The 19,788-nt window shown below is 43.9% G+C and overlaps 1 long non-coding RNA gene across 1 annotated transcript; it reads left to right on the forward strand.

Moving 5' to 3' along the window:
• The first annotated feature begins 9,837 nt into the window (after positions 1 to 9,837).
• On the forward strand, positions 9,838 to 14,073 carry LOC310779978. Its single transcript, XR_014552889.1, has 3 exons — positions 9,838 to 10,040; positions 13,351 to 13,528; positions 13,908 to 14,073. It is a non-coding gene; the product is annotated as an uncharacterized lncRNA (long non-coding RNA).
• Positions 14,074 to 19,788: the final 5,715 nt, after the last annotated feature.

Consider the following 19,788-nt stretch of genomic DNA (forward strand, 5'->3'; position numbering starts at 1 on the left):
ACTTCCCGAGCAGTAGCAGCAATGCTCACCCCTTAACGGAGATTAGAGGTCTCACTCTGGACTCGAGCTGCAAAGCCCCGGGACCCACCGCTACGACCAACGGCGCTAGGAAGAGTCACAGCCCATTAACCCTCTGACACATTTAAACATCTTGACAAGCATCCGGACACATCGATTAGAAAGAAAATGCAAACAACATATAAACAATAATAAAATACCTGCGCAACACTGGCACGTGCCTACCCCCCTCCGTGAAGCCTGCCTGGCCGATAAACCCTTCCTGGAAATAGTTAATCACCCATCAAGCCCACATTCAGACACTTCACTAATGTTTTAGAATATTCGTGCACAAAAGTACTCGCATACTCACACGTCCTGATAAATCAAACAGCTTCGCTATAAGCGTGCCTCGCTGTAGCTCACAGTGCCGCTCCGGTATTAACGTCTCGGCTGTAGTTTACTGTGTGCCGTGCTGACTCCGGTATTAGCGCGTCTCGGCTATAGTTCACTGTGTGCCGTGCTGACTCCGGGTCACACAACTCAAAATGCAGCGCCTGAGTGCCACACGTCCCGACTCAAGCGACCAGCGCGCGTCTATATTCAAAGAGAAATGTTTGCTCGTGCTATGCGGCGGAAATACAAAACAGGGAAAACCTAGGTCCGCCCACATCCCTGTCCGACACGCAACCCGACCTGCGTTAATCGGTTCCACCCGGCCACATATGAATATAGTCCATTAACTATAGTTTTCCCTCAATAGCTTCGTAGTTAGTGCTTATAGCAATCAGTAAGGAAGTTATTGCACATTCATTGGGCTCTTAGTCTACTGCCCCTTACTCATTACGCGGCTCATTAAGCTTTGATTGGCGGCTCGCAGCACACTTCATTCAACTTAAAATATTGCATCATTTATTTAGGACTTTGTGGCTGTATTCTTTTTTATGTATTTTATTTAAAAAAGTGCAATGTTGTGTTGCACTATTGTAAATAACTGTTATATCTTGTTTGTTTATTTATTTATTATGCATTCATCACATTAGTACACACTCTCTCTGATTAATAAAAATTATGCAAATGGTAAAACACGGAATTCTGGTGTTTTGCGGTAAAAGTGGCTCTCCTCTTGACTTTGTCCTGCCAGTGTGCATGGCTCTCATGGAGAAAATAGTGAGGATCACTGGTGTAAGCCTACAATTTAGGTAGGAAACCAATAGTGTATTAGAATACTGTAAACAAATAGACATTTGCATGTGATTCATATGAAATAAAGTTCAGAATATGTATTCTTGTGATACTAGCACCAGCATACTGAATGGAAATGTATCCTATAGGAGCCTAATTCATGTGCAACAACTTCCTTACTGACTGGCTATTGAGGGAAACCTATAATGGGCTATTACATGTTTGTAATAACTAATATGCATGTTAATAAGCAACGTATTAATTGTTGATATGTGTTCTCTAATCTGCGTTCCCTTCCTGTTGAGCATGTAGAGTTTGTCTCGTGTTGCAGATGGCGGCTGGAGGAGGAGTCTGGCTGTGGCTTTGTCGCTCTGCAGCTTGACTGGCTTTTGTTTGAGGAGGCGGAACCGTGTGAACCCGAGAAGCAGAAAGCAGAAGTGACACCAATTTAAAGAATATCTATAATCTGTTTGTGAAAACAGTCATGATCAGCAGTAAAGGATGGAAAATGTAAAAAAAAATAATAACAATAAAAAGCTGCACTTGTAGTCATTCTTCTACATTATCTAACTGTGGTCACTTCTTGTGGATGAAATAATGGTCAGGTTTATCAACCCATCTGTTGCTGGGGACCTCCTAGAACTATGAAGGACCGCATGTTGAGAACCACAACTTTAAGGATTTTTGTCTGCAGAGCTTAAAAATCATTTGTAACTGTGGTTCTCTGATAGTCTCCACTGATCTGTCTAACGGAGCCCTCTTTTTTAAATAGGGCCAACTAAATAGGCAAAAATGTCATATTAGTGTCAAAAAGAAAGAAAGAACGAACACAGGTTCAGCACCATAGAGAGCTCAATTCGTTAGCTACTGATGGAGCTCACCTGAGTGGAAGAGCTATGAGAGAGCCTTCAAAACCCTCTGGCCAGAGAGAAGGGAACTGAGGCCTGTACTACGAAGCTAGTTTAATGCCTTATCCGAGTAAGTTTGAGTTTAAACCTGGTTTAGCCGTACTACAAAGCAAGTTAACTTTCAATCACCATGGCAACTGACGCTGCAAAGCTAACCTGGTCGCGACCAGGTTAGTTTCAGAGGATAAGATCAAAATCCATGAGAGACCCATATAATATCGGCTCTCTGGAGTCACTCACCATTCATAAGATCGCCATATGAAAAATAGATTGCAGTCAACTGAGAATAGAACAAGCAAAACATTTGTGGCTCTGTAGGCTACATAATTAAATTAAGCCTACTTACCACTTTATGTCTTAACAGCTCAACGATGCGTGGAGAAATATGATCACTATTAATCACCGCGGCGCATATCATGAACGGACCCTCAAATGGAGTGAGGGTGATATTCTCCTACATGCCAGAAAAGCCTATACATATAATATAAATATGGGATAGCCCCAATACTAAATATGCAGGCTATTCTTGCATCTTTCAGCTGGAACTGTGTCCTGTAGGCTGTATGCCAATATATGAGCAAAAATAGGCTAGTTTTTATCAATGATAACTATGCCCGCATCGTCTCAATTCAGTTCAGCAGTTTTCTCTTTTATAGTAGGCTATTAGGCTTTATACTAGGCTATTTTATATATGAATTATTCGATCAGGGCAACCACACACATGAGTGATAGAGATCATTATTCATTGAGCATGCGTTTCTAAATCTATGGTCTAAATAGGCTTACAGATTGTGGAAATGTATAGACTGAGATTACACATTTACATTTGTTGCTGCTGTATCAATGCAGCTGTATCAGACAGAAATCGCTGATCAAAGTACAGGTCATTGTAAATCAAATGACTGATGTGAATACAAGCTGCTGCTTTAGACAGCCCTTCAGCAGACTATCCAACGCGGATTTTCATTCTGACATTAAATCGCGGATACATTAAATATCCGCTAAAACTCTGATCATGCACTGCGCTTTCATGGAACGAGGAAATGGGTGTGGAAATGGGTGTGGGCGTGGATCAACTCAGCTGTTCATAATGTGATTGGCTAGCGCACCTCTTTCGCGTGGACGCGCGCCTGTGCACGAGCGAAAAACGTGCGCGTGCACAGGCAGATCCCAGCTTCAGTTATCGACTAGAAAACCAGCGTCGTAGTATCCTTAAACTAGATAGCTTTGATCCTGTTCAGTCAAACCAGATCAAAGGGACTTATCGCGGATCTGTTAAACTAGCTTCGTAGTACAGGCCCCTGGTGGCATGCCAACTCTTTGAGGGAGGCCTGACAAAATGGCCAGTGATGGGCCTTTTTCACAGCAGCCATTTTATAACAACAAAAACAAAAGCAAAACAAAAGCAAAAACACAAATTAAATGAGCGAGCGAGTGAGAGAGCTAGTGAGCGAGTGAGAGAGCTAGTGAGCGAGTGAGAGAGCTAGTGAGCGAGTGAGTGAGAGAGTGAGTGAGTGAGTGAGATAGTGAGTGAGTGAGAGAGTGAGAGAGTGAGAGAGTGAGTGAGTGAATGAGTGAGTGAGTGAGTGAGTGAGTGAATGAATGAGCAAGTGAGTGAGTGAGTGAGTGAGTGAGTGAGAGAGAGAGTGAGTGAGAGATTGAGCGAGTGAGAGAGTGAGTGAGTGAATGAGTGAGTGAGTGAGTGAGTGAGAGAGTGAGTGAGAGAGTGAGTGAGTGAATGAGCGAGTGAGTGAGTGAGTGAGAGAGTGAGTGAGAGAGTGAGCGAGTGAGAGAGCGAGTGAGAGAGAGAGAGAGTGAGTGAGTGAGTGAGAGAGTGAGTGATGAGTGAGAGAGCTAGTGAATGAGCAAGTGAGTGAGTGAGAGAGAGAGTGAGTGAGTGAATGAGTGAGTGAGTGAGTGAGTGAGAGAGAGAGAGAGAGAGAGAGTGAGTGAGTGAGTGAGTGAGTGAGTGAGTGAGAGTGATTGAGCTCAATGGCTGCACAGTAAACTGCTAGTACAGTAATCAAGTGGTCAAGTAATATATTTATGAGAGTCAGAACATGTAACATGCCGGAGGCTGTTGAGCGTTAGTGTATGATGGATGGAGAGGAAGCTGATTATGGGAAACTACAATGCTGCAGACTTACTGTGGTTAGATACATCCTGTCTGACTGACACATACACAGACAGATTTGAGGAGAGAGACACAGAGAAGAGAAGACTACAGACAGCTGAAGGTTTTGAGTTTGTCTCGCTGAAAGCTGAGATATCCTAGTTTCTGGGGGAGGATGAGAAGAAGAGGGAGAAGAGGGAGTGATGATGATGAAGGTGAACCTGCTGCTGTGGGCCGTTGGTCAGTCACAGAGCCCACTGCGGTTCACTGTGTTCACACACACACACACACACACACACACACGCGCGCGATCAGTTGTTACCTGCAAACATCTGGAAGATTAATTTGATGATCTCCAGGTCAATTTCAAGTCTGGAATTTTTTTTTTTTGTTCTGTCTTCTATAGAGTAATGTTTGAAACTTATACTTATATTGAATACTATACTATACCATTATTATTATTATTATTATTATAAATTGTGTTGAAAACTGGGACAATTCAGTAGTGAATGTTTTACAGATATTTGCTGGGACTCCCATCTAGGGAGTATAGGACAATCCCGGACAAACTGGGACATCCGGTCACCCTAGAAAAACACGGGTCGCGAGCACACTCAAAATGGATTAAAAACTCACTGGGTGCAGGGCAAGCAAAGAGTTTCAGTGAAGAGAGAAGCCAGCACTCCAAATGTCTTTTCATTTGATTTAATTAGTTCCTCAAACCTGGGCAGCAGACAACGTTTCAGTCAAAGACCTTCCTCAGTGAACGCTGAGGAAGGTCTTTGACTGAAACGTTTGTTGTCTGCTGCGTCTGCTGTTTCGGCTAGTGGAAATTCTAATTGGCTGGTAACTTTAAAGTCTAGCAGCCATATTGGCAGGTGGTCAAAAAAGTTAATTTCAAGCCCTGAGAGCAGATGGTGACATAGGAGTCAGTGAGAAAAGGATCAAATATTGGTGGTTAAGACTGAATAATGACATCACAACTGTTAATTTAAAATGAGTTATTCCTCTAAACCTGGTGTTAGGGTTTTGTTTGTTGGACTCAAGGGCAGAGACAGACAGAGACAGAATATCAAGTTGTAACACAGTTTGTTTATTTAAATGTTATTGGTTGAGTCCGGATGGACGAGATACCCAGGTTGCAGGATGGTAGGCTAGAGTCCAGGTAGGTGAACGAGCAGGCATACAGAAGTCCGGGCTGGCAGAGAGCAAGCAGGCTGAAGTCCAGGCGGGCAGAGAGCAGGTAGGCTGAAGTCCAGGCGAACAGAGAGCAGGTAGACAGACAGGGGAGGATTGGCGCAGGTAGTCAGATGTAGGGCAGCAGACGTTCCTCTCCATGCAGGTGAGAAGATAATCTGCCGGCTGGGTACAGGCAGTGGACGGAGCAGGCCAGAGCTGGGCTTTGTGGAGGTCTTGCTGCGAGCGCAGACAGAGCAAGCTGCAACATATGACCGTGTATCCTGGTCCATGGTGGGCCACCAGAAACTCTGCCGGAGGAAGGCCATTGTCCGACGAACCCCCGGGTGACAGGTAAGGCGGGATGAGTGAGCCCATTGCAGAACCTGGGAGCGGACAGAATCAGGTACAAACAGAAGGTTAGGAGGACCATTACCTGGGTCGGGCTGGGCCCTTGGGCTTGGCGGACCTTAGATTCGATCTCCCAGGTAACGGCAGCGATGACACATGAAGATGGAAGAATGGGCTCTGGGTCCATGTTTGCCTCCTCCACCGCAAACTGGCGTGACAGCGCATCGGGCTTCACGTTCCTCGAACCGGGGCGGTAGGTGAGTGTGAAATTAAACCTGCCAAAAAACAGAGCCCACCCTGCTTGGCGTGAGTTAAGCCGCTTCGCCTCCTTGATGTAGGTGAGGTTTTTGTGGTCTGTCCACACGACGAATGGATGCTCGGCCCCCTCTAGCCAGTGTCGCCACTCCTCCAGCGCCACCTTCACAGCCAGAAGCTCTCTATTGCCGACGTCGTAGTTTCTTTCTGCGGGGGAAAGTTTATAGGACAGAAAGGCACATGGATGCAACTTGTCATCAGCCAGTGTGCGCTGAGAGAGGATTGCACCTACCCCCACATTAGAAGCGTCCACCTCCACAATGAACTGCCGGGTCCGGTCTGCCTGGATGAGCACTGGAGCGGAGACAAACCTGCGCTTGAGCTCCCCAAAGGCGGTCTCCGCCTCCGGTGTCCAACGAAACGAGATGGAGGTGGAAGTGAGTGCAGTCAGGGGGGCTGCTATGGTGCTGTAATTACGGACAAATCTTCGATAGAAGTTGGCAAATCCTAGAAACATTTGTAACTGTTTGCGGCTAGTAGGCACAGGCCAATCCAGAACTGCTGTCACTTTAGCCGGCTCCATCTCCATTTTCCCCGGGGAGATGACGAAACCCAGGAAGTGCACCGTGGAAGCATGAAATTCACACTTTTCTGCCTTAGCAAACAGTCTGTTTTCTAGGAGACGCTGCAGCACTGCCCGCACATGTTTCTGGTGTTCCTGGAGAGACTGGGAGTAAATCAGAATGTCATCAAGGTAAACAAATGCAAAATGACCAATCATGTCCCGGAGTACATCGTTGACGAGTGCCTGGAAGACTGCGGGCGCATTAGTGAGGCCGAAAGGCATCACCAGGTACTCAAAATGGCCCAGGTGAGTGTTGAAAGCAGTCTTCCATTCATCTCCATCTTTGATGCGCACCAGGTGGTACGCGTTCCGGAGGTCCAGTTTTGAAAACACTGTGGCGTCATGAAGGGGCACAAAAGCAGAGTCAATCAGAGGCAGGCAGTACTTGTTTTTAACTGTGATGTCATTTAGTTTTTTATAGTCTATACATGGTCTCAAAGACCCATCCTTTTTGCCCACGAAGAAGGCACCTGCACCCACCGGAGAGGATGAAGGTCGGATGATCCCCGCTGCCAAGGAGTCCTGGATGTATTTCCCCATGGCTTGCTGTTCCGGCAGAGAGAGGTTGTAGAGCCTGCTAGAGGGTAGAGGAGCTCCGGGCAAAAGCTTTACCTCACAATCGTATGGTCTGTGCGGAGGGAGTGTTAATGCCTGTTGTTTACTGAATGCAGGAGCGAGGTCATGATATTCTTTTGGGACTGATGACAGATCTGGAGGTTCTGGTACTGGTAGAGGCTCAGAGGAAGGTGTCTGGGCGGAACGGAGGCAGTTGGCATGGCAGAAGGAGCTCCATGACCCCACCGTGCCGGTGGTCCAGTTAATCTGGGGGTTATGGAGTTTCAACCAGGGGAATCCCAACACTAGAGGAACATTGGGAGAATGAATGACGTGAAACTGAATTTTTTCTTGATGATTCCCAAACATGTGAAGGGACAGGGGAATGGTTTTTCTGTCCACTTGGGCCAGCAGTACCCCGTTAAGGGCTGTAGTATTTAGTGGGACATCGAGGGGCTCAGTCTCGATGCCCCACTGCTGGCACGTACCATTATGAATGAAATTCTCATCGGCTCCAGAGTCTATGAGTGCAGAGAGTGTAATGGTTTGCTGGCACCACACGATGGCGGCATCGAGCTGTGGACGGACAGGGAGAGAGGCAGTGGTTGCTCTAACTATTGCCGAGCCGGCCCTTTTGCTGGACGGACGGGGCAATCCGAAATACGGTGGCTGGGGTTTCCACAGTAGAAACAGGCCTGTGTGGCAGCCCGACGACGAGCCCTTTCCTCCGGGGACAGACGGACCCGGTCGAGTTGCATGGGTTCTGGTTCGGGAAAGTTTGGAGTATCAGGACGTGATGAGAACAGAGAGACGGGGGTGTCAGTACGCCACAGGGCGATTTGATCCGCAATCTTAATGGCCAGACTAATGGCGGCGTCTAAGGAATTTATTTCCCCCCGTAGTGCTATTTCCCTTCCAATCTCTCTATTCAGACCACTCTGAAATGCTGCAATGAGGGCCACATTATCCCACCCCGACTCAACAGCCAAACTGTGGAACTGACTTATAAACTCACGGACTGGGAGTCTTCCTTGGCGAAGAGTCAACAGACGCTGCCCCGCCTGTTGCCCTCGTATTGGATGGTCGTACACTCGTTTGAGCTCGACAGCAAATCCCGCAAAGGACTGGGTGAGCGGAGAGCCCTGTTCAAAGAGAGCATTGAAAAAGTTAAGCGGGGGTCCCTCCAGTAGGTTAACCAGGTATGCAATTTTGGCAGCATCCGTAAAGAAGCGGATGGGCTGAGCGTTGAACGACAATTGACACTGTGTGAGAAATTGACGACAGCTGTGTGGATCACCTGAGTATTTTGCTGGAGGTGGAATGTGAGGCTCCGGAGCTGTGGTAGCAGGCAGCGCTGGCTGGTCGGGCTGAGGCAGAGCGGCAACTGGAGCTGGTGTCAGACGCTCGGTGAGGCCCGTGATGGTCACACCAAGCCTCTGCATTTCTGTAGTCATGGTCCGCAGACGCTCCTCCTGGCCTCCTAGCCATTGGCCCTGCTGAGCAAGGGCTTGTCTCATTGCTTCTGCCTCTGCCGAGTCCATTTTGGTCAGATTATCCTGTTAGGGTTTTGTTTGTTGGACTCAAGGGCAGAGACAGACAGAGACAGAATATCAAGTTGTAACACAGTTTGTTTATTTAAATGTTATTGGTTGAGTCCGGATGGACGAGATACCCAGGTTGCAGGATGGTAGGCTAGAGTCCAGGTAGGTGAACGAGCAGGCATACAGAAGTCCGGGCTGGCAGAGAGCAAGCAGGCTGAAGTCCAGGCGGGCAGAGAGCAGGTAGGCTGAAGTCCAGGCGAACAGAGAGCAGGTAGACAGACAGGGGAGGATTGGCGCAGGTAGTCAGATGTAGGGCAGCAGACGTTCCTCTCCATGCAGGTGAGAAGATAATCTGACAGTGTCTTGACGTCTGGGCTGGGTATATGAAGCCTGCTGATTGGTGATGCTTGGCAGCTGCGATAGCTGGGGATCAGCTCCACACACCTGGCTCCAATCCTGTAATCACAACAGAAAGGAGGGGGCGAGAGAGACTAGGAGGCAGAGGTTGAGGGCATGACACCTGGCTTCAAATGCCCCAATTTTTTTCGCCGTTCGGCCCTCAGCAAAACCTGGTAGCGAGGACATTTTTTGTGGCCCTCTCTCAAAATAAAGAGAGTCCCGCACACTGTCCAAACTTGCAAAAATATAAATTTAATTGTAACGTTTCGGTCTCAGACCTTTCTCAAACAAAAGGTCTGAGACCGAAACGTTACAATTCAATTTTGTATATAATTCACACAATATTTTGTGTGAATTATATCCTTGTCCTACGCACCTGCCCCTTAAGAGAGATGTGCGGAGTTTTTCCTTCGAATTGTAGCCCTCTCTATCATCAAAGTTGCCCATCCATGGGTTACAGCATGACAACATTTGTTCGGCCCCCGGCAACAATCTGGGTTTCTCATGTGGCCCCACATAAAAAATAGTTGCCCACCCCTGGCATATAGTATAGAATGGTAGTCAAGTATCTGGCCTATAGGTGCTGGGGCTGCAGAGCGTGAGCATGTGATGGATGGAGAAGAGGAAGCAGATTATGAGAAACCTCTTAAGACTACAATACTGTAGGCAAACTGTGGTTGCGGTAGATAAGCCTGCATCCTGTTTGTCTGGCACGTGCACACACACAGAGAATTGAGAGAGACGTCGAAAGAAATCCAGAGGAAAAGACGACATCTGAAGGTTTGGAGTTTGTCCCACTGAAAGCTGAGAGATCACAGGTTCAGAGGAGGAGGAGGAGGAGAAGAAGAAGAAGAAGAAGAAGAAGAAGAAGAAGAAGAAGAAGAGAAAACTGATGATGATGAAGATGAAGGTGTACCTGTTCCTGTGGGCCGTGGGTGAGTCAGACAGCCGGCCGTGGTTTACTCGCTTTGAAATGGCCTCACCTGCTCCGTCTCACCTTTCTCTCTCTCTCTCTCTCTCTCTCTCTCTCTCTCACACACACACACACACACACACACACAAGCTGTTAGGTGGAAAAATTGATAATTCCCAGGTCGAGTTCAAGTCTGGAAAGATGTTTTTCTTCTCTATGTTTTGTGTCAACCCAGTTGCCAGAATTTCATTTCATGTATTGATCGTTTATTTGCATAGGGACACACACGTACATAACATTTAGCAAGAAACGTCTGATGTCATGTCTCCCAACATGTGTATGAGCTATAATTTGCAATGCCCATCTCTACATGTAGATGTTATTAAAAGCAGACAGAATAAAAACAGGGATACGTCCAATTTCAACAGAAGTTTTAAGCAAAACGGCGGTTAATTTGAAAAGCTTTCCGCCATTCTAATGTTTTCTTTATTATTATACATCCATAACATACATAGACAATATTTACACAGGAACAATTAGCATGACAGGCATGACAAACACAAGCCAACCAAGCAGGTGACAAACAAAGCATTAACAGTGCATACACCAAACACATACAGTGTACAGACACTTTACACACACACGTTTAGGTAAACATAATTGTAAGATATATTACAACCACCTCAAATTATCAATATTATTATGAATGTTATTCTACAGCAGACTCATAGGAAAAAATCATAATAAAGTTGTGATGTGTGATGTCAATGAGCCCAAATAGATACATAATAGATCAGAGACCCCCATTTGGTGTGACTTTCTGTAATGGACCCCCATCTATAGGAAGATATTTCTTGTGGGATATTAGTTCCATAACTGCCTATAATGTAGATGGGAGCAGGGGCGGACTGGGATCATAATTCAGGCCGGGCACCAAGCAGGCCAGGCCGATACGGCCCGACGCGCGTTCGGTCGCCGGCGAAAGCCGTCGCCGTTTGAAGCCCAATTTGGGCCGTTTGAAGCCCAATTTGGGCCGTTCGAAGCCCAATTTGGGTCGTTTAAAGCCAGATTTGGGCCGTTTGAAGCCCAATTTGGGCCGTTTGAAGCCCTATTTGGGTCGTTTGAAGCCAGATTTGGCCGTTTGAAGCCCAATTTGGGTCATTTGAAGCCAGATTTGGGCCGTTTGAAGCCCAATTTGGGCAGAGTCCAATTTTACAATGAGATGCACCCACTTTAACCCTGAAGTGTAATTATTACTTCAGACTAACTAATAAAATAATAAAACCACTAGTAAACCAGTAGGCGGCGCCTGGCCTGCTGTTCAATGAGTGGCCTGACTGCGGGCACCAAAAAAAAAAAAAAAAAAAATTGCAGGCCAGGCCAGGCAAGGCCTGCATTTGCCCGACGTGCCCGATTATGCAGTCCGCGCCTGATGCTGATGTAAGTAATGCTAGCATTGCAGCATGATAACATAATTTCTACTATGCTATATTCTAATCCATATTTTACGTCAATATTAGATGAATATAAATATATTAATATTCCCATAAATACTTGGGCCTAGATTCAAATGTTATTCTATAAGGTTAGGAGTGTGAACTGGTCAATATGAGCTCTGATAGTATGAGTTTTGCAGGGGGTTCCAATTCTTTGAATGTGTCCCAGCCAGGACACATCAATAAGTCATGTCTCCTGGGGCACATGGTCCACCTGCTCTTCAGGTAACATGGCAGGTCATTCCATTTGTTCAAAGGGCCCAGGAAATCATTTTATAGTGCAGTGTTTCCCAAACTATGGGTCGGGACCCATTTTGGGTCGTGGACCAGTGGGGGGTGGGTCGCCAACTGGTCGTCATGGCAACTCAATACCGTATGCTTTTTGTGAGTTTGGGTCCCAGGGAGACACAACATTTATTTTGGGTACCAAGATGCAAAAGTTTGGTAACCCCTGTTATAGTGTACTGCAAAGTCATTAAAAGTTTGTTTTGTTTCCTGTCAAAAGGGTGTAATTGCGCTTACGCCCTTTTTACACCTAGCAAAACCCCACTTTTGACACTGACCAAGCCTTGTGGGTAGACTGGAGGATCCTAACAGCACTTAAGTCAGCTCAAAGTGCATGCTGACGTAAGTAATGCTAGCATTGCAGCATGATAACATCATTTCTACTATGCTATATTCTAATTCATATTTTACGTCAATATTAGATCAATATAAATATGTTAATATTCCCATTAAATACTTGGGCCTAGATTCAAATGTTATTCTATAAGGTTAGGAGTGTGAACTGGTCAATATGAGGTCTGATAGTAAGAGTTTTGCAGGGAGTTACAGTTCTTTGAATGTGTCCCAGCCAGGACACATCAATAAGTCATGTCTCCTGGGACACATGCTCCACCTTAGAATTAAGGAAGTGGCTACTTTTGGTTGCAATTGTTTCAACTAATATGTAAATACACAATTAAATATTGCTGCCCTTTGATTCACTGTAGCCATTGTAATTTTGGTTGTTTTATCTACATTGTGACATAATGTCGTTGCTTTTAGGTGCTGCGTTGTAACTATTGTAGCTGTGTTGTGATTTATGCAGTCCTGTTAATGTTTTGTTTTAGTCCCATCTATTGTTGCTGTCTCTTACGTCTTACGTTTTTTCACGTTGCTGACCCTGTCTTGGCTAGGTCTCACTTGTAAAAGAGGTTTCAACCTCAATGTGACTTCCTGGTTAAATAAAGGTTTAAATGGCAGACCGTGGTCCGGGTCCGGACCCAGGTGCCGTCCTATCCAGAACCGGACCCAATAGCCTATTAACCCATTGATACCTGATGCAGCATTTGTGTGTGTATCCCTTTAAGTCTCAGTAAGACTCTTAAAGGGATACACACACACATGAGGGATATACACGCAAATGCTGCATCAGGTATCAATGGGTTAATTATTGAGGGTTATTAAAGTTTGACGGAGCATTTCTATTTTAACCGGCACAGCTTGTCTAACCTTTACGGTAGGTTCATGCATTGTAAATCATCGCACGTGATACTACTCAGCCAATCAGGGCCGCCGCTCTGCCGCTGGCTAAACAGTTATGAAATATATAAAATAATAAAATCAAATAAAAATAGCCACATGGGCTGTGTCCACCCTGGGTGCAAATACCGACATAAGCTATTCCACCTGGGTGTAAATAGCAAAATAGGTTATCCACCCCGTGTGCAAATAGCATTGTTGGTTATAAACATTGGTGCTAATAGCATCTAACTGCATAATAAATCAGTAGATATATCAGTGATGATATCTCTCTTCCTCTCTCTCTCTCTCTCTTTCATTCTCTCTCTATAGCTGCTGTAGTCGTTCTATCAACGGGAGAATCTTATGAATCTACATCGGACTACTACACGGACATTGCTTACTATGATGACACCTCCTCTTCCTCCTCCTCTTCCTCCAGCCACCTCTGTCTGCTCTGTGCTCTCTCAGTCACCTGTGTGTTGGCGTATTAAACTGCACGTTACATCAGGTTTGTTGTGATGTGGTCTTAATTTACAGCCTCATTACGCACAAATATAACAATCTTTCTGCGGTAACACTTTAGATTAGGGAACACATACAGTAATAATTATTAATAAGCTGCTTATTAACGTGTATATTAGTATAGTGCATTGGTTTTAGTTGGTTATTGGTTATTAGTCATTACAAACCACCTATTAACATCTTATTCATTCTATGAATATACAGCTTCATAGTTAGTGCTTATAGCAATCAATCAGGAAGTAGTAGGCTATGCATGTTAATAAGCAACATATTAATTGTTGATATGTGTTCTCTAATGTAAAGTGTTAGTTTCTGCTCCTGCGTTCCCTTCCTGTTGAGTATGTAGAGTTTGTCTCATCTTGCAGACGGCGGCTGGAGGAGGAGTCTGGCTGTGGCTTTGTCGCTCTGCAGCTTGACTGGCTTTTGTTTGAGGAGGCGGAACCATGTGAATCCGAGAAGCAGAAAGCAGAAGTGACACCGGTTTAAAGAATATCTATAATCTGTTTGTGAAAACAGTCATGATCAGCAGTACAGGATGGAAAATGTAAAACAATAAAAATAAATAAAAAGCTGCACTTGTAGTCATTCTTCTACGTTATCTAACTGTGGTCACTTCTTGTGGATGAAATAATGGTCAGGTTTACCAACCCATCTGTTGCTGGGGACCTCCTAGAACTATGAAGGACCGCATGTTGAGAACCACAACTTTAAGGATTTTTGTCTGCAGAGCTTAAAAATCATTTGTAACTGTGGTTCTCTGATAGTCTCCACTGATCTGTCTAACGGAGCCCTCTTTTTTAAATAGGGCCAAGTAAATAGGCAAAAATGTCATATTAGTGTCCAAAAGAAAGAAAGAACGAACACAGGTTCAGCACCATGGAGAGCTCCATTCGTTAGCTACTGATGGAGCTCACCTGAGTGGAAGAGCTATGAGAGAGCCTTCAAAACCCTCTGGCCAGAGAGAAGGGAACTGGTGGCATGCCAACTCTGTGAGCGAGGCCTGACAAAATGGCCAGTGATGGGCCTTTTTCACAGCAGCCATTTTATAACAACAAAAACAAAAGCAAAAACAAAAGCAAAACAAAAGCAAAAACAGATAAAATAACAAAAGAATATAATACAATAATATTACAATAAACTCAATAGCCAAACTCTCATAAGCAACACAAATTAAATGAGCGAGCGAGTGAGAGAGCGAGTGAGCGAGTGAGTGAGATAGAGAGTGAGTGAGTGAGTGAGAGAGCGAGTGAGAGAGTGAGAGAGTGAATGAGTGAGTGAGTGAGTGAGAGAGTGAGTGAGTGAGTGAGTGAGTGAGTGAGAGAGCGAGTGAGAGAGAGAGAGTGAGTGAGCGAGTGAGTGAGTGAGAGAGTGAGTGAGTGAGTGAGTGAGTGAGAGAGTGAGTGAGTGAGAGAGAGAGTGAGTGAGTGAGTGAGTGAGAGAGCTAGTGAATGAGCGAGTGAGTGAGTGAGAGAGAGAGTGAGTGATTGAGTGAGTGACTGAGAGAGAGAGAGAGTGAGTGAGTGAGTGAGTGAGTGAGTGAGTGAGTGAGTGAGTGAGTGAGAGTGATTGAGCTCAATGGCTGCACAGCCCGATACACTACATGGGTAAACTGCTAGTACAGTATGTAATCAAGTGGTCAAGTAATATATTTATGAGAGACAGAACACGTAACATGCCGGAGGCTGTTGAGCGTTAGTGCATGATGGATGGAGAGGAAGCTGATTATGGGAAACTACAATGCTGCAGGCTTACTGTGGTTAGATACATCCTGTCTGACTGACACATACACACACAGATTTGAGGAGAGAGACACAGAGAAGAGAAGACTACAGACAGCTGAAGGTTTGGAGTTTGTCTCGCTGAAAGCTGAGAGATCCTAGTTTCTGGGGGAGGATGAGAAGAAGAGGGAGAAGAGGGAGTGATGATGATGAAGGTGGACCTGCTGCTGTGGGCCGTTGGTCAGTCACAGAGCCCACTGTGGTTCACTGTGTTCACACACACACACACACACACACACACACACACACACACACACACACACAGATAACATAGATAGAGTAATGTTTGAAACTTGAAATACTACACTATACCATTATTATTATTATTATTATTATTATTACCATTATTATTACCTTTATTATTATTATTATTATTATTATTATTATTATTATTATTATTATAAATTGTGTTGAAAACTGGGACAATTCAGTAGTGAATGTTTTACAGATATTTGCTGGGACTCCCATCTAGGAAGTATAGGACAATCCCGGACAAACTGGGACATCCGGTCACCCTAGAAAAACACGGGTCGCGAGCACACTCAAAATGGATTAAAAACTCACTGGGTGCAGGGCAAGCAAAGAGTTTCATTTAATTAGTTCCTCAAACCTGGGCAGCAGACAACGTTTCAGTCAAATACCTTCCTCAGTGAACGCTGAGGAAGGTCTTTGACTGAAACGTTTGTTGTCTGCTGCGTCTGCTGTTTCGGCTATGGAATTTCTAATTGGCTGGTAACTTTAAAGTCTAGCAGCCATATTGGCAGGTGGTCAAAAAAGTTAATTTCAAGCCCTGAGAGCAGGTGGTGACATAGGAGTCAGTGAGAAAAGGATCAAATATTGGTGGTTAAGACTGAATAATGACATCACAACTGTTAATTTAAAATGAGTTATTCCTCTAAACCTGGCTTCAAATGCCCCAAAAAAATTTGCCGTTCGGGCCTCAGCAAAACCTGGTAGCAAGGACATTTTTTGTGGCCCTTTCTCAAAATAAAGAGAGTCCTGCACACTGTCCAAACTTGCAAAAATATAAATTTAATTGTAACGTTTCGGTCTCAGACCTTTCTCAAACAAAAGGTCTGAGACCGAAACGTTACAATTCAATTTATATTTTTGCAAGTTTGGACAGTGTGCGGGACTCTCTTTATTTTGTGTGAATTATATCCTTGTCCTACGCACCTGCCCCTTAAGAGAGATGTGCGGAGTTTTTCCTTCGAATTGTAGCCCTCTCTATCATCAAAGTTGCCCATCCATGGGTTACAGCATGACAACATTTGTTCGGCCCCCGGCAACAATCTGGGTATCTCATGTGGCCCCACATAAAAAATTATTCCCCACCCCTGGCATATAGTATAGAATGGTAGTCAAGTATCTGGCCTATAGGTGCTGGGGCTGCAGAGCGTGAGCATGTGATGGATGGAGAAGAGGAAGCAGATTATGAGAAACTTCTTAAGACTACAATACTGTAGGCAAACTGTGGTTGCGGTAGATAAGCCTGCATCCTGTTTGTCTGGCACGTGCACACACACAGAGAATTGAGAGAGACGTCGAAAGAAATCCAGAGGAAAAGACGACATCTGAAGGTTTGGAGTTTGTCCCACTGAAAGCTGAGAGATCACAGGCTCAGAGGAGGAGGAGGAGGAGGAGAAGAAGAAGAAGAAGAAAGAGAGAAAACTGATGATGATGAAGATGAAGGTGTACCTGTTCCTGTGGGCCGTGGGTGAGTCAGATAGCCGGCCGTGGTTTACTCGCTTTGAAATGACCTCACCTGCTCCGTCTCACCTTTCTCTCTCTCCCTCTCTCTCTCTCCCTCTCTCTCTCTCTCTCACACACACACACACACACACACACACAAGCTGTTAGGTGGAAAAATGGATAATTCCCAGGTCGAGTTCAAGTCTGGAAAGATGTTTTTCTTCTCTATGTTTTGTGTCAACCCAGTTGCCAGAATTCCATTTCATGTATTGATCATTTATTTGCATAGGGACACACACGTACAGATAACATTTAGCAAGAAACGTCTGATGTCATGTCTCCCAACATGCGTATAAGCTATAATTTGCAATGCCCATCTCTAGGTGTTATTAAAAGCAGACAGAATAAAAACAGGGATACGTCCAATTTCAACGGAAGTTTTAAGCAAAACGGCGGTTAATTTGAAAACCTTTCCGCCTTTCTAATGTTTTCTTTATTATTATACATCCATAACATACATAGACAATATTTACACAGGAACAATTAACATCACAAGCATGACAAACACAAGCCAACCAAGCAGGTGACAAACAAAGCATTAACAGTGCATACACCAAACACATACAGTACAAGGACACACACTTTAGGTAAACATAATTGTAAGATATATTACAACCACTTCAAATTATCAATGTTATTATGAATGTTATTCTACAGCAGACTCATAGAAAAAAATCATAATAAAGTTGTGATGTGTGATGTCAATGGGCCCAAATAGATACATAATAGATCAGAGACCCCCATGTGGTGTGACTTTCTGTAATGGACCCCCATCTAGGAAGATATTTCTTGTGGGATATTAGTTCCATAACTGCCTATAATGTAGATGGGAGATAACAGCAGAGAGTGAAAGCTATGACCAAAAAATATATATATATATATATATATATATATATATATATATATATATATATATATATATATATATATATATATATATATATATATATATATATATATATATATATATATATATATTGAATTGAATTGATTGAAAAGTTATTGAATTCATAGTGAAATCATCACACAATGACTCTTTTTGCTGGGGACTTCCCCTGGTTGAGCTGACGTTCGAGTATGACTGTCTAGCTGACAACGTCCCAACGTGAGGCACACGTTCAAGCAGACTAGAATCTCGCTTTAGAATTATGTTTATAGGCTTAACAAAAATGTTAATTGTGACTTACGGTTGAAATGCCAACATGTTATACATGCATACATACATACATACATACATACATACATACATACGTACATACATACATACATACATATATACATACATACAGTACATACATACATACATACATACATACATACAGTACATACATACATACATACATACATACATACATACATACATACATACATACATACATACATACATACATACATACATACATACATACAGTACATAAAGGCCCGTAGCTACCATTGAGGACACCGAGGTCATGACCTCTGTATTTTCAACAACAACAACAACAACAACAACAACAACAACAACAACAACAACAACAAAAAATTTAATAGCCCCGGCCCCCAGATCTATTCATCTGTCATTGATGTTTTAAAGCCCTCATAAATAACATGATATATGACAGTTGATCAGAAATGCAACAATTTGCTTCCTCTCTGTGTGCTATATAAGGAAGAGACATAACTCACCACAATGTTCAAATTTTGCATTGAGGCTAGATTGGGGCTAGACTTTGGGGACAGTTCTATTGAAGTGAAAGGGTAAGTAACTCCCCTGTAAGTGATGTTTGTGTAGATGGGCCATTGTATTTAATTGAGCAGTATTCTGCCATGTGACGTCTATGCAGAATATAAATTATATTATATGGGGAGATGTTTATTTTTTGTATCATTTTAAAGCAACAGCACATAAAGAGGATATTCATCTAACATGATGTCTGTAGTTTTTTATAGATCTAGCCTCTTAATTTTGCTCTCAAAGTGCACCAGATTGAAGCATTTTACTTTAAGATGGACACCATTTTCTAACCGGGGGGGTAGAGCACCCCCTGGACCCCCCACACTGTGCTAAAATTACCTCTGCATTTTTCAAACCCTGGCTAGGGGCCTGCATACATACAAACATACAAATATACAGGTATTTGTTGACATTAGTGGACTCTGTTTCTAAGCTAACATTAGCTAATGTTGCAGCCTGTTGCATCTACAGTTACTCAAATGCTTGGTATCTGGTCATCTGCTAAAACAGGGGAAACAGATCCGGCAGATACAGAAATGGTCTAGTTCAGCTATTCTCAACCACTGGGTCGTGGCCCACTGGTGGGCCTCAGAGCACCGTGTAGTGGGTCATGGAGGCAGTGGTATTGTCAATTAGATTAATTAAAATAAAATAAAAAAGTGTGATTACAGCTATAGTTGGTAATTTATTTTTTATATCTAAAATGTGCTCAAGAATTACATAAATCAAAAACTTCAAATTAAAATGCATAATTTTGATGACTTTTTTCCCCTCTCTCTTTCATTTATGGGAAGGTGGTCCTCAGAACTATTTTAACAATCAGAAGTGGGCCTTAAGTTACAAAAGGTTGAGAACCCCTGGTCTAGTTCAGGGGTTCCCAAACTTTTCCGTCCATGTACCACTACATACAAAACTAAATTTCCCAGGGACCACTTCCACTGTGTGTTATTTAGCTACCTTGCTGACAAACTAGCATGACATTGGAAATCGATTCCTCAGGTC

This window comes from Poromitra crassiceps (genome assembly GCF_964638095.1).
Source record: "Poromitra crassiceps genome assembly, chromosome: 7".
Taxonomy (NCBI): domain Eukaryota; kingdom Metazoa; phylum Chordata; class Actinopteri; order Beryciformes; family Melamphaidae; genus Poromitra; species Poromitra crassiceps.